This window comes from Arachis stenosperma, chromosome 1 (assembly GCF_014773155.1).
Source record: "Arachis stenosperma cultivar V10309 chromosome 1, arast.V10309.gnm1.PFL2, whole genome shotgun sequence".
Lineage (NCBI taxonomy): Eukaryota > Viridiplantae > Streptophyta > Magnoliopsida > Fabales > Fabaceae > Arachis > Arachis stenosperma.
This window is the reverse complement of record NC_080377.1, coordinates 128,848,116-128,860,865: the sequence shown is the minus strand read 5'-3', so window position 1 is coordinate 128,860,865 and position 12,750 is coordinate 128,848,116.

The following is a 12,750-nucleotide window of genomic DNA, read 5'->3' as shown; positions in this document are numbered from 1 at the left end:
TGCGGTTTCACCGGTGTTGGAGGATTGGAGGAAAGGAGGAGGATTGAGGGTTTAGATTTAAAGTTTTGATTAAGTTAGGGATCCTTAAAAAACCACCTTGATTTATGGTTTATACTTTAGTTCTTTAAGCTTTATAATTTGAGTGTCGGCGTTCTAGGATTGCCTCTGCCTTTTCTGGGATCTTATATCTTATGTATGTGGAACCATTACTATGCTGAGAACCCCCGGTTCTCGTTCCATACGGATATTTGTGTTTTTCAAATAAGGTCGAGAGACACCACGCTAAACGTCTGGAGTTTCTACAACGAAGTGGATCTTTTGAGACTTTGTTTTGTGTACTATTTATATATGATCATATGTCTAGAACTCTCCTAATGACTTGTCTTACTTTGTGCCTCTTCAAGGTGTACGGAGCACTAGGGTTTCGCAGGCTGAGTTAGGAACTTGTTATTTTGTACTCTTGACCCTCTACTCTCGTTATCTGTATCTACATATTATGAACATTAGCTTTCTTTGTATGCAAGTAATCCTTATTCTTGAGCGTTGCGCTTTTACTTTTGTGGTTTTGTTTTACTTATCCTTCAAGACTCCTCGTATATTATATTCTTTCAAGTATTATACGTATATATGTTTTATTTTTAGAGATCGTAATACCACACCACCTCTGCTTTGTGTCTTAAGGGTAAAGCTTTGTGTGGTAGGGTGTTATAATTAGTGATTCCCGGTTATCTAGCTCGTTTGAGCCGTAAGGATGATTTGGGCTTGGGATCCAGGTCATTGTTAGGTCATTGAGGTTCCGGATGCCAAGTTCAAAACAGTTACACCCGAAGCGTGAGAGCATGCTTGCTTGGTCTTGTTGCTGGTGTTGGTGAGTTTAGTTTTCCGTAGCTTGGGACACACACTAGTTCTGTTCATTGCATTTCTCGATGATGGAATTTGCCCGATACATTTTCCAATGCGTCATAATAACGCGTAGTGGAAGAAAGAAAGGTTTCATTTCTTTTTTCCTTTTTTGCCCCTCGTCTTTCCATATTTCCATTTGAAACGTTAGGGGATTTTATTTTTCCCTCTTTGCAACTGCCTTTCTCATTTCTTCTTTATTTTCATAACTATCTCTTCACCTTTTCTTGTTCAGTGTATGGTTACTTGGACTCCTCCCTGTCAATCGTTCGTTGCTGCTGTTGAGGTTTTGGGTGTTACGTTGTCTTGCGCCCGTGTTGTTTGCTACTCTCCTGTAGTGCTCTCTTTCCCATTCTTTCGACAACCAGTTTGGTACCTCTTGTTTTCATGTTTCCACTCGTTCAGTGCTTTCCTTCTATTTGTTGTTCATATTATGTTTGTCGCATTTCTTTTCATGTTGCGACAGTAGGTGGCAAGTGCCACTGTTTTAGAATTTGGTAGATTTTGACATAGAATTTTTTGTGTTTTCTGTGCTTTTGGAGAGTGAGCTGATGGTGGTGCCCCCTTTGGTTATAGGTATGGTTCGGTGGAGGGCGGTTCACTAAAACTCGAGTCCAATCTTCCTAGCTAGGGATGTGCCGGACGTTACCATTGGGTGGCTTCTAATGTGTCGGGTACGCCTTCTAGATTGGGAGAGTGATCTTTAGAAACTTCGAGATGAGGGGTTGTATGTGGCAGAGGCAAAGCGAAGCGTCAGTATGAGCTTGTGCCCACCGATGAGAACGAGAGGGTGTGCTATCGTAACCTGCATTCCCCCCGAATTCTCGATTGGATGTGGGTTCATGAACCACTGTTCACCGAGTTGAGGATTCGGCTGACCTTCTCTGATTTTATTGTGGCCCTTTTGAATAGGGTTTCCAAGACGCTGTCCTAGTCACATCCGAACAGTTGGGGGGCCATCCAAACGTTTGAGTTGGTGTGTGACTTCTTGGAGGTTTCGGCTCGGGTTGAGGTCTTTTTATTTTTCTTTTTCTGTACTATTTCGCATAAAGAGGGAAAGCATCAGAAGGGCTATATCTCTTTCCGAGCTCAGCCGAATTGTCGGATATTTGATTTGTTCACGGATTCATTTCATGGGTTTAAGGCGGAGTATTTCAAGGTTCGCCCTTCTCGGGGGTCATCACCCATTTCGGTTGACCTCGGAGGGAAAGCACCGAATTGCTGCTTATTGGAATTTCGGGGTGGGGGCCTCCTATTTGATGAGGATCACTTATGAGGGTTTATCACTCGAGAACAAAGATATCACTGACGCTTTGTTGGCAATTTTTGGGGATATGTCATTGAATTCTCGTGACATTATGGGGGATCCCGAGGTAGATAGATCCTATGTGGGTAGGTTCCTTTTCTTAAGTTTAGCTAGTTTATGATTTGTCACATTTTATTTCATGTTTATAACTTGTGATCTTTGCTTTGTTTTTGTTGTTAAGATGAAAGGTGAGTAGATAACTCTAGCAAGGTTGAAGGCTGCTTTCCTCCGCTACTTAGAGAGTGGGGGTGATAGGGTTTCACTGTCAACTCCTTCGGTTGCTTCTCAGCCAGGCTCACAAATGGTATCTCTGGAAGTGGCTGCTACCGGGGCAACTATTGCCGATGCTGAGCTCGTGGAGATTCTTGTTCCAGAGTCTGGTAAAAAGCGGAAGAGGCCAGTTGAAGGGAGTAGCGGGGAGAATCTCGAAGAGGAGGTGAATGTTCCTTCCGTAATGGATCGCGGTTTTGATGCTCCAGCCTTCATTAACCAACACCTTCTGTCGGGTACCAAGGAGTTCTTCCGAGATTGCGACCTTGTGGGCCAAGACAAGTCCATGTATTGGGCTCTACTTCGTTCTACGATTATTGTTCAAAAGGCAAAACTGACGTTGTTCTAAGTGCTCCTTCTAGATGGCAAGTTCCGTCATTTTCAGGCAGAGGTAGGCAAGTTAAAGAAACAACTAGAGGATACTGAGATTGCTCGGTTGAAAGCTGCAAAGGATGCTGAGAAGGCCAATTCGGTGATCTTACGTCTCTCAGAACGAGAGACCGAGCTTACCTCTCAGCTTGCCCAAGTACAAAAGAGAGTTGTCGATGCTAAGTCGAAGGCTGCTTTTGTTCGTGTCAAAGTGGAGTCTTTGAAGGCCGAGGTTGTTCAGCTAAAAAAGGACAAGGAAGGCTTGCTCCCCAATGCTAAGGATGCTATTTCAGCAACTGAAGAAGCTTTGAAGGTTCAAGTCTAGGTGTTATTTCCCGATGTGGATGTGTCCGTCATGAGGGACTTTTGAACCGTAAAAAATGGAAAGATTGTTGATTTAGAGTAGTATTTACTTTTTATGTTTTGGTAAAAAATTTTTCCTAAGTTTGTAAGTCATCTATTCGGCATGTATACACTGTTTTGATGGCTTTTTTTAGGTCACTTGTTGTGAACTTGAATGGAACTCTTGGGGGGCTGATTTTAATGCTTATTTGTTTTTGGATATCGTTTTATTGGCCTCGGGGGTGTTCAGTCTTTAGGGTGACCATTTTGTTTGTACTATTTTGCTTTGGTTAAAACGTAAAAATAAGAAAAATATTTTCTTTCAAATGAATAAATTATGTATTAAAATTTGAAAAAAGTTGGGCCTCATTAAAACCTCCCATTATCTTTTGGTAGAAAAGAGTGTTCGAAAAGGCAAACTAAAATGAACATGACATTGAAAAATAAAAGAAATATGAAATTTGTAACTAAACCTTAAAAATTGCTAAAGTTATCAACTAGGTAGAATTCGCCTATGGGAGTAGCGCCATATGTTCGCAACATTCCATGACCTTAAGAGCTTAGTGCTATTAAGCCGTTCTAGTTTGTATGCTCCTCTTCCGATCACAGTTTTGAGTCGGTAGGGCCCCTCCTAATTAGGGGTTAGTTTTCCTTCCTCGAGGGTGGGTGTGCTGATGTCATTTTGCCGTAAGACTTGATCTCCCTGTTTGAATTCCTGTTTCATGACGTTTTGGTTATATCTCAAACTTACCCTTTGTTTTAAGGCGAGTTATCGTAGGTGGGCTATGCTTCTAACCTTACCCACGAGATCCCGTTCTGCGGCTTTGTTGTGCCCTCCGACGATTCTACGAGGGCTGGATTCTCCGAACTTAATAAGAATGTCTGCTTCTAGGATGTATGTTAGCTTGAAAGGGGACTCCTCGGTCGAGCTCTGGGGTGATGTTCGGTACGACCAGAGTACAGAAGCAAGTTCATCAGCCCAAATTCCTTTGGCTTCGTCTAGCCTCTTCTTGAGCCCGTTTAGGATAACCTTGTTGACCACCTCTACTTGGTCATTGGTTTATGGGTGCTCCACTGATATGAAATTCTATGAGATGTCAAGTCCTTTCAGGAACTCCTTGAAGCGCTTATCTGCAAATTGCTCCCATTATCTAAGATCACGATCTCCGAGATCCCAAACTGGGTTATGATTTGTTTCTAGAATTTTTGGCTTTGAATGGCCATGATTGTGGCCAGTGCTTTAGTCTCAATCCACTTGATGTAGTAGTCGATAGCCACTATGAGAAATTTGGGTTGTCCGGGAGCCGTGAAAAAGGGCCCACGAGGTCGATTCCCCAAGTCTCGAAAGGGCATTCTACCATTATCGTGCTGAGCTGGTGTGAGACCGCTTGGTGAAGGTCAACATGCACCTGGCATTGCTTGCAACTCTTGACTAGTTAGAGGGAGTCTTTGTTGATCGTCGGCCAGAAATACCTAGCCCGAATGACCTTCTGAGCTAGGGTTTTACCTCTGACATGATGGTCAGAACATCCCTCGTGACTTTCTCGCAAAATGTAATCTATTTGACTGAGCTCTATGCACTTGAGGAGGGCTTGAGAGAGTCTTCTTTTATATAATTGTCCTACTATTATGGTTTAATTTGTGACTTCCCGCTTCAAACATTTTTCCTCCTTTAGGTCCTCAAGTAGGTCCCCAGTAGTGAGGTATCTAAGGATCGGGGAGGTCCATGAGTGCTAACTAAACAGCGGTAGGTTTGTCGTGCAAGTAACCATGGAAAAGGTGTTCTTATGACTTCTAGGATTAATGAATGGTATCTCGAAAATGATTTGGTGCTAGCTAGTTTTGAGAGTAAGTTAGCCCTTGAGTTCCTTTCCTTGAGAATGTTCCGGATAAACAAGTATTGTTGTAATAAGGGGTCTCGTGTTTGGTATTCCCAATTTATTTGGGAACTAACTATCTGAGAGTCACGAAAAACTTTCAAGGTCTTTGTGTTGACTTCTTTAGCTAGCATTAAGCTGACCAAGAGAGCTTTGTACTTAACTTGGTTGTTGGAGATTGGGAATTTGTATTGAATTTGGACCCTGATAGGGTGGCTCTAGAAGCATTATTGGAGATGACGGGACGCCGTGAATAGGGCGTAGGCAATATTTTCAAGCCAGGAGTAACGCATTTTCAGCATTCTGGAAACTTTACTTATAAAGTATATTGGTCAGTGTGTTTTTTATTCATCTTCCCGCATCAACGCTGTTGCTAACGTCTCTTCCGTTATGGAGATGTAAAGGTATAATGCTTCTCTCATTTTATGCTTTGAGATTAAACGAGGTTTTATTAATACCTTTTTCAAGTGTTGGAAGGCCTCTTTACATTCGGGTTTCCATTAGAAATTTATACCTTTTTTCATAAGTTTGAAAAAGGGATGCGCCTTCTGAGTTGAGGCGCCGAGGAAGCGGGAGAGGATGGCTAGTTGTCCGGTTAACCTTTGGATGGTCCTGAGGTTCGCTGGGCTGTTCCTTTCGAGGATAGCCCGGCATTTTTCTATGTTGGACTCCACTCATTGTATGATCATGAAGCCCAAGAATTTCTCCGCCTCCATCCCAAATGTGCACTTTGCCGGGTTGAGCCGCATCCGATGTTTCTCCAGAGTTCCAAGTTTGAGTCTAAGGTCGTCAATAAGCTCTTCACCCGTTTCTATTTTGGCTAGCATGTCGTCTATGTAGGCCTCCATCTTTGTTCTTAAAAGGTTTATGAAGATATTTGTGTCTAGTCTTTGGTATGTGGCACCCATGTTCTTTAGTCCGGACAGCATGATTGTATAACAGTATGTTCTCTCAGGGGTTATGAATGTCGTTTTTTTCTCATCTGACTTGTGCATGGGTATCTGGTTGTACTCTAAGTATGCATCTATTAAACTGAGGCTCTGGTGTTCGGAGGCGGCATCCACCAGGCCATCAATGTTGGGTTGGTGTTCATACCCTGGGTCAAGCTATCCGACCCGGGATGTCTGGCGATAAAGCGACCGGCCTCTTCAGGTCAGATTCTCCGACCTCTTCTGAAAGAGCTCGGCCAAATTGCCAGGAAAGCCCAGAAGAGGGCCCAAATGGAGGAACACGACCCAAATCTAGAGGCAGCCCAAGCCTACAGAGAGAAGGGCGGTTCCCTTGAAGATAAGATGACCTCACTCAAAGATAAGATAAGATAACTAACTTATCTTATCTAAGAAGGTCGCTCAACACCATTATAAATACACTGGAGTACCCAGGTATAACTCACACTCTGATTCTACTCAATACCTGCTTAATATCCTTGCTAACTTAAGCATCGGAGTCCCTTGCAGGTACCCCCACCCTCCGGAGACGAAGAATTAACACCACCACCAAGTCCGGCAAGTCGGACACAACAGCTCCGACTAGCACAGAAGATCTCGTCCGAGATTGACCTACAGTTTCAGGTAACCCTCGGAACAGTTGGGGAAAGGCGTCTTTTGGATAAGCTTTGTTCAAGTTTGTGTAATTGATGCACATTTGCAACTTTTCGTTTGCTTTTCTTAGTATCACGACATTTTCAAGCCAGGTCGCGTAGGATAGTTCCCGGATGAAGCCTGCTTCGAGTAGGCTCTTGACTTGTTTTTTTTATTTCGTTTGCTCGGTCCGAGGAGATTTTCCTTCTTCTTTGGGCTACCAGCTTAGCTTTGGGGTCTATGGCTAGTTTATGAGACATCAAGTCTGGATTTATTCCTGGCATGCTCCTTTAGTAATTCCATAAGTTCCCCTATTAGGTCGGAGGGAAGATTCTTGTTGATAAAGGTGAACTCATCCTTGGTTGTCCTATTTGTAGTTTATCCATGTCTCCTTCTGGCTTTGGTCGGGGTTGATCATCTTATCAAGCGTCTAGGTCAGTTAGGAAAATTCATGCCGCGTCACGAGCTCATTTCTAGAGAGCTAGGCTTGTGTTGTTGCACTCTACCGCGACCTCCCTGTCGCCATGTATGATTTCTACGATGCCATCATCTTCTTGGAACTTCATGATAAAGAATTTGGTGAATATGATGGCAGAGTGGTCGTTTATTGTCTTCCTCCAAAGCATGATATTATAAGTCGTGGAGTCCTTTAGAACCACGAACTCGGAGAGTATGATTTTTTTCTGACTGTTGGTTCGATGGTGATTGGTAACATTATGGAACCGTCTGGTTTGAAAAAATTGTCTCCGAGTTTGATTACTCTATTACGGTGACTTTATAGGTTTTCATTTTGGAATCCTAACTTGTCAAGGCTGCCTTGAAATGGATGTTGGAGTCGACTCTTGTGTCCACCAATATGCACTTTACCAGTCCGGTCCTAACTCTAGCTGAAATGACGAAGCGGCGGCTTCCTTCGATGTGCAGTCATCGGAGGAGAACGTTATTATCAGTGGGACAGAGGAGGCCCTTTTTTCGTCTTTTACAACAAGCACTTGGAGATCCTTTTTTTAATGCGGATTTGGATTTTTTGGATGCATCTTTCCTCAAGATGACGTTTACTATTATGGTCGGGTCAACGTCTGGGCTTTCGTAATGTACTGGCCTTCCCGCTCTGGTGACTTTTCCCTTGCAATACTCTTGGGTTATCGAATTATTTTAGCGAACTCGAGGAGTTTTTTGTCCCAAATGGCTTGTTCAACAACATCTTTAAGGTCAAAGCAATCTTGAGTTTTGTGCCCATATCCCCTGTGATAGTCGCAGTATAGGCTTTTGTTGCCGCCTGTGTGCTTTTTCAGTTGTCTGGCCTTTGGAAGGATACCCTACTCAACTATCTAGTGGTAGATTTCGATGACCAGGGCAGGCAGAGAGGTATAGTTCGTGAATTTTTCCACTCTAGGCGGCCGACTGGGGGCGGTGGTTTCAAGATGTTCTTTTAGGGCTTCTTTGGGCATCGACTTATTCCGTGAGGCCGTGTGCCTGTGGTGCCATTTATTGGCTGCCACGACTTTGCTCACTTCTTCGTTGTTTATGTATTCTCTTGCTACATTTTGAATCTCCTACATAGTCCAATCCAATTTGGTTGTGAGGTGCTTCCGAAAATCTTCGTTCATCAGCCCGTTAGTCAAGCATAAATTGGCCACTGACTTTGTTAGCCCGTCAACTTCCAAAAACTCATTGTTGAACCTAACTAGGTATTTTCTTGTGGGTTTGTCCGATAGTTGGGTGATTCTGAGCAGGTTGATTAGGTGTTTTGCCTTTGTGATCTGTGTGGTAAAATGTGCAATAAATTTTTTAGAGATATCGTCAAAACAGGATATCAAGCTGTTCGAAAGGGCATTAAATCACTTGATGGTTGGGCCAGCCAGTGTCACCGAAAAGGCTCTGCACCGAACTGCATGGGCTATTCCCTCTAGGTTCGTCTTGGCCTCAAAGGCCATTAAGTGCTCTTGAGGATCTTTAGTGCTATCGTACTTCATGTCAATTGGTGTGTCAAAACATTTTAGCAGCTTGGCCTTTAGGATTCTTTTCAGTGAATGGAGTAGTCCCCATTATCATGTGTTCACTTCTTTAGTGTCTCCTTTCATCATCATCACAGTGGCGTTAGAATTTATGATATTTGCTGCGGTTCCGGTGCCTAGCGTGATGTTGGTTTAGCGACCTCTTGTTCCTTTACTCTCGTCACAACATGGTCCGGGAGACTGCCTCGCTCGTGCGCTCCCATTGATACTATTCTTTAGATGTGGCCTAGTCTTCTTAGGTCTGCATTTGGTGATAGAGCTCCTGAATTATCCGGTTCGCATGTTCTCCCAAGCCATCGATTGTTTTGCCTTCGCCAAGTCAGCGATCATCTCCTTACAGCTATTGACTACTGTGGGTTGGCTGGGCATGGACGACACTGGTTACCTTCCCATGAGTTGAGGGATAGTTGTCCTTCCATGGTCCATGCGCTGGGGGTGGGGGAGTTGGTAGGTTTGGTTTGTGGTGGTGATTAGAAAGTCGCTCTTCATGTTCATCCTTCATACTACCAAGGTTTTGCAAGTCTCCACGGACGGCGCCAATGTATAAGACTTTGCTGGTACAGGTTGATAAAAGGATCGGGGACTCGCTGGTCTTGGTGATGATGCGATTGGACCTTTGGAGCGGCAGGAGGTGGTATCTGCAAAGATACTTCACGCTCAAGTTAAGATGGGTCTAAGAGGTAGGGGTTTAGATGTGTGTGTGTGTATGTGTAACGTACCTGGAGGAGCTCTAGCCTTCTCTTTATATAATTTATCTTGTTATCTTATCTTTTCAGTTAGCTAAGATAAGAAGAATGCTTGAATTTGAATGTTGGTTAGTAATTTCTGGTTATATAACTTAAAGTGCTCCCACAATCTTAGGATATAGTGCCCGCCACACTCTTGGGATATAGTGCCCGACACACTCATGGGATATAGTGTTTGGCACACTTTACAACATAGAAAAAACGATGCAACAAAACAAAGCAGAACATACATTCACACTTCACATTCATAATCATTATCTTCATAATCACTTTCAATCATTCTTCTTCATCATTTCGTACCCAGAGCAAGTGGATAACGCCACTACATCTTGCCCAGTCTCATATATCTCAATCAATCAATCTCATCATATCTCATTCAAAGTTCATAATTAACTCAGTTCTCTTTATTCTTCTTTCTCATAGCCAACTTCATCAAACACCTCTCAACTCAACCACATTTCATTACTATTATAATTATCTTCATTATTTACTTCTTATTCAACATTACCAACGCCTTATTAATTCAGATAACACTTTGCAAAACCCTCCCAAGTATCTTCTCAAATTATTTAACAGAATCATCAACGTTCTAATACTTTAAGACTCACTAACGGACTTTAAACAAGTGTAAAAGAGGTTTCGAAAGATAGAGAACTAACAAAACATTCGAAACCTCATTTTTGCTTAAACAACGGGGGCTCGCGTCGCGTACATACTCTCACATACGCGAGTTTTCAAAATTGGGTTCCACGTACGCAGGCCTTGTCCCGCGTACGCGAGATTACAAAACAATGAGTGTAGCTCGCGTCGTGCGTGCAAGTCATGTATGCGACACTCCATTTTGCTCCAAAAGCTGTCAAGTCATTAAAAATTAGTTTTATACACCTAACTTCCGACGTTCATAACTTTCCCTACAAAACTCCGGTTTTCACAAACTTTAAATCGTTTTGAAGCTCTTGAGATTATCTTTAATTTGAAACAAATTTCATTCAAATCCAAGACTTGGGAGTCAAGTTATGATCCGCCGAAATTCGTTAAAAATCTATTTTTACCAAAAAGAGTTCAAAACCTTTATTTTCCAAACTCTCAATTTCAAAACCAAAATTCACACCTTAAAACAACTTCAAATACACTTAAAGAAATTACCTAACCATTTCATTCCTTTCACAATCTCTCAATACTCAATTTTTTCAAATTTTTTCCCACAATTAATAGCCAACAACAACATAGTTCATTAATAATTCATAGCACCACATCTCCACATTCATTGCTCAAACTCATAATTCTCATCATCAAACACATTCTACATCACAACCTCACCAACCATCATTATTATATATACACACATTAACTCCATCATACATATCATGCATCAACTTTATATATACACTTCACCCACACAACTCATCACACTCATAGGTACATATAATCCATCAAGTTCAACAAATCAACACATTCAAATTTATCCTATGGTCATCTAACCTAAGTTTTCACGTAACATTATATATTAACTACGAGAAACTAAAACCATACCTTGGCCAATTCCTCCCCAATGTCGAAGCACCTAACATCAAGTTTCCAAGACTCCGAATCAATTCCAATAAGCTCTAATTTGCCAATTCAACACCAAATTCAACACAATTCAATCTATTTTCATGAAATTCACCAAATTAATAACTAGGGTTCACATTATTGAATAACCGCAAGGGTTTAGAGTTTTCTAATCTTACCTACAGATTAATTAGACAAAACCTTATACTTATCCACCGCTAGAGTACTCTTAGACCATCAAAATTATAAAATTTCTCAATACCAAGGACTCAAATCACAAAACTGAAAAGGGGAGAACTAGGCACAAAATCAGAATTTCCTTACCAAATTGTTGGGTGTATTTTATAGAGAATTCCGAGACGAATACGTGACTGCTGACGGCTCCTCAATTGGAGGGCCATAAGGATGATTTGGACTTGGAAACTGGGTGATCGTTAGGTTGTTGAGGCTCCAAATACTAGATCCAGAACAATATATATCCTAACCAAATAGACACATATCTAAAGTATTATGAAAATAGAGATACATCTAAGTTTTTAATGTGATTATTGGGTCTTCTCTTTCATTTGTTTTAAATTTAAAAAAATTATATTTCTCTTAATAAATTAAAACAGAATAGTCACACATTTAAATAGAAAAAAAATATGAAAAAATATGCGAAAAGTTGTTTAATGGGGTTATTCTTTTCTTTTCTTTTCTTTTTTTTTATATGGTAGCTGAAGAAATTCACGAATAAACGGAAGTAAAAATAAAAAAAATGTGACAATGAAAAAGGAAAAAAAATTAAAACAATGACGAATAAGTGAAAAAAAAAAAGAACAGAGAATGAAATATAATATAATGATGAAGGTTGGGAGTTAGAAGAAAGTTTAAATTGTTGACATGAAAAAGTAACATAAAAAAAACAAACACAATTTGATTAGCATATGCTTCCTTTTTAGGCCTGTACAGTGTAGAATTACAAAGGTAGAGTCAACGGACAAAGTATATGTCAATCATCACAAAGGTGACTAAAATTCAAGGGAAAGCAAGGAAACCAAAAAAGGAGTCCCAATAAATTCTTTTGTTGAGAAGGTAAATGAAAAAAAAATGAATACAAAATTGTGCAAGAGTATGAAATATTTCCACACAGATTGACTACATACACACGATCCTGTCGAAATCTCAAGTGTTAAATATTTTCAGTCCTGACTTTGGATAAAAGAAGTGAAGAGTAATAAGAAAACACTTACAAGAGGAATGAACCCTGACAGCTTTAGAGAAATCTGAGGCTGGCACAAAATACTTTAAGAATGTAAAATATCCTTAAAAGTAACATGGATAAATCCAACCTACTCATAAAGAGATGTGGCATTCTACCTATCAAATTGTAACAGCCAGTCAATGCGTTTAAGAAGTGATGACAATAGGAGGATACTCTGTCATTAAGAAGTCAGAAAAGAAGAAATTGTTAAAATTATTAGTGAAAAAAGTGAGAGCCTTAAAAGATCAACAATAATGCACACACTAAGTCGATCAACCTATGCAATGATTATTAGTGTTCATTTGCGAATTCTGCTTCCAACTATAAACTAAAAGCGAGGATTATTCTGGAAAAGAAACTAATTTGGGATAAACTATACTTGGATAAAAAGAAACAAATAAAATGCTTCGATAAAAAGAAATAAATTATGGTCCAAAATTATAGTTTTAAGCTAAAAATAATACCTCTAATAATGGCAAGGAATTTTTTGAAAAATTTAATTATAAGCAAAAGCTAGTTATTTTAGAATTATGATATTTTTATTACCA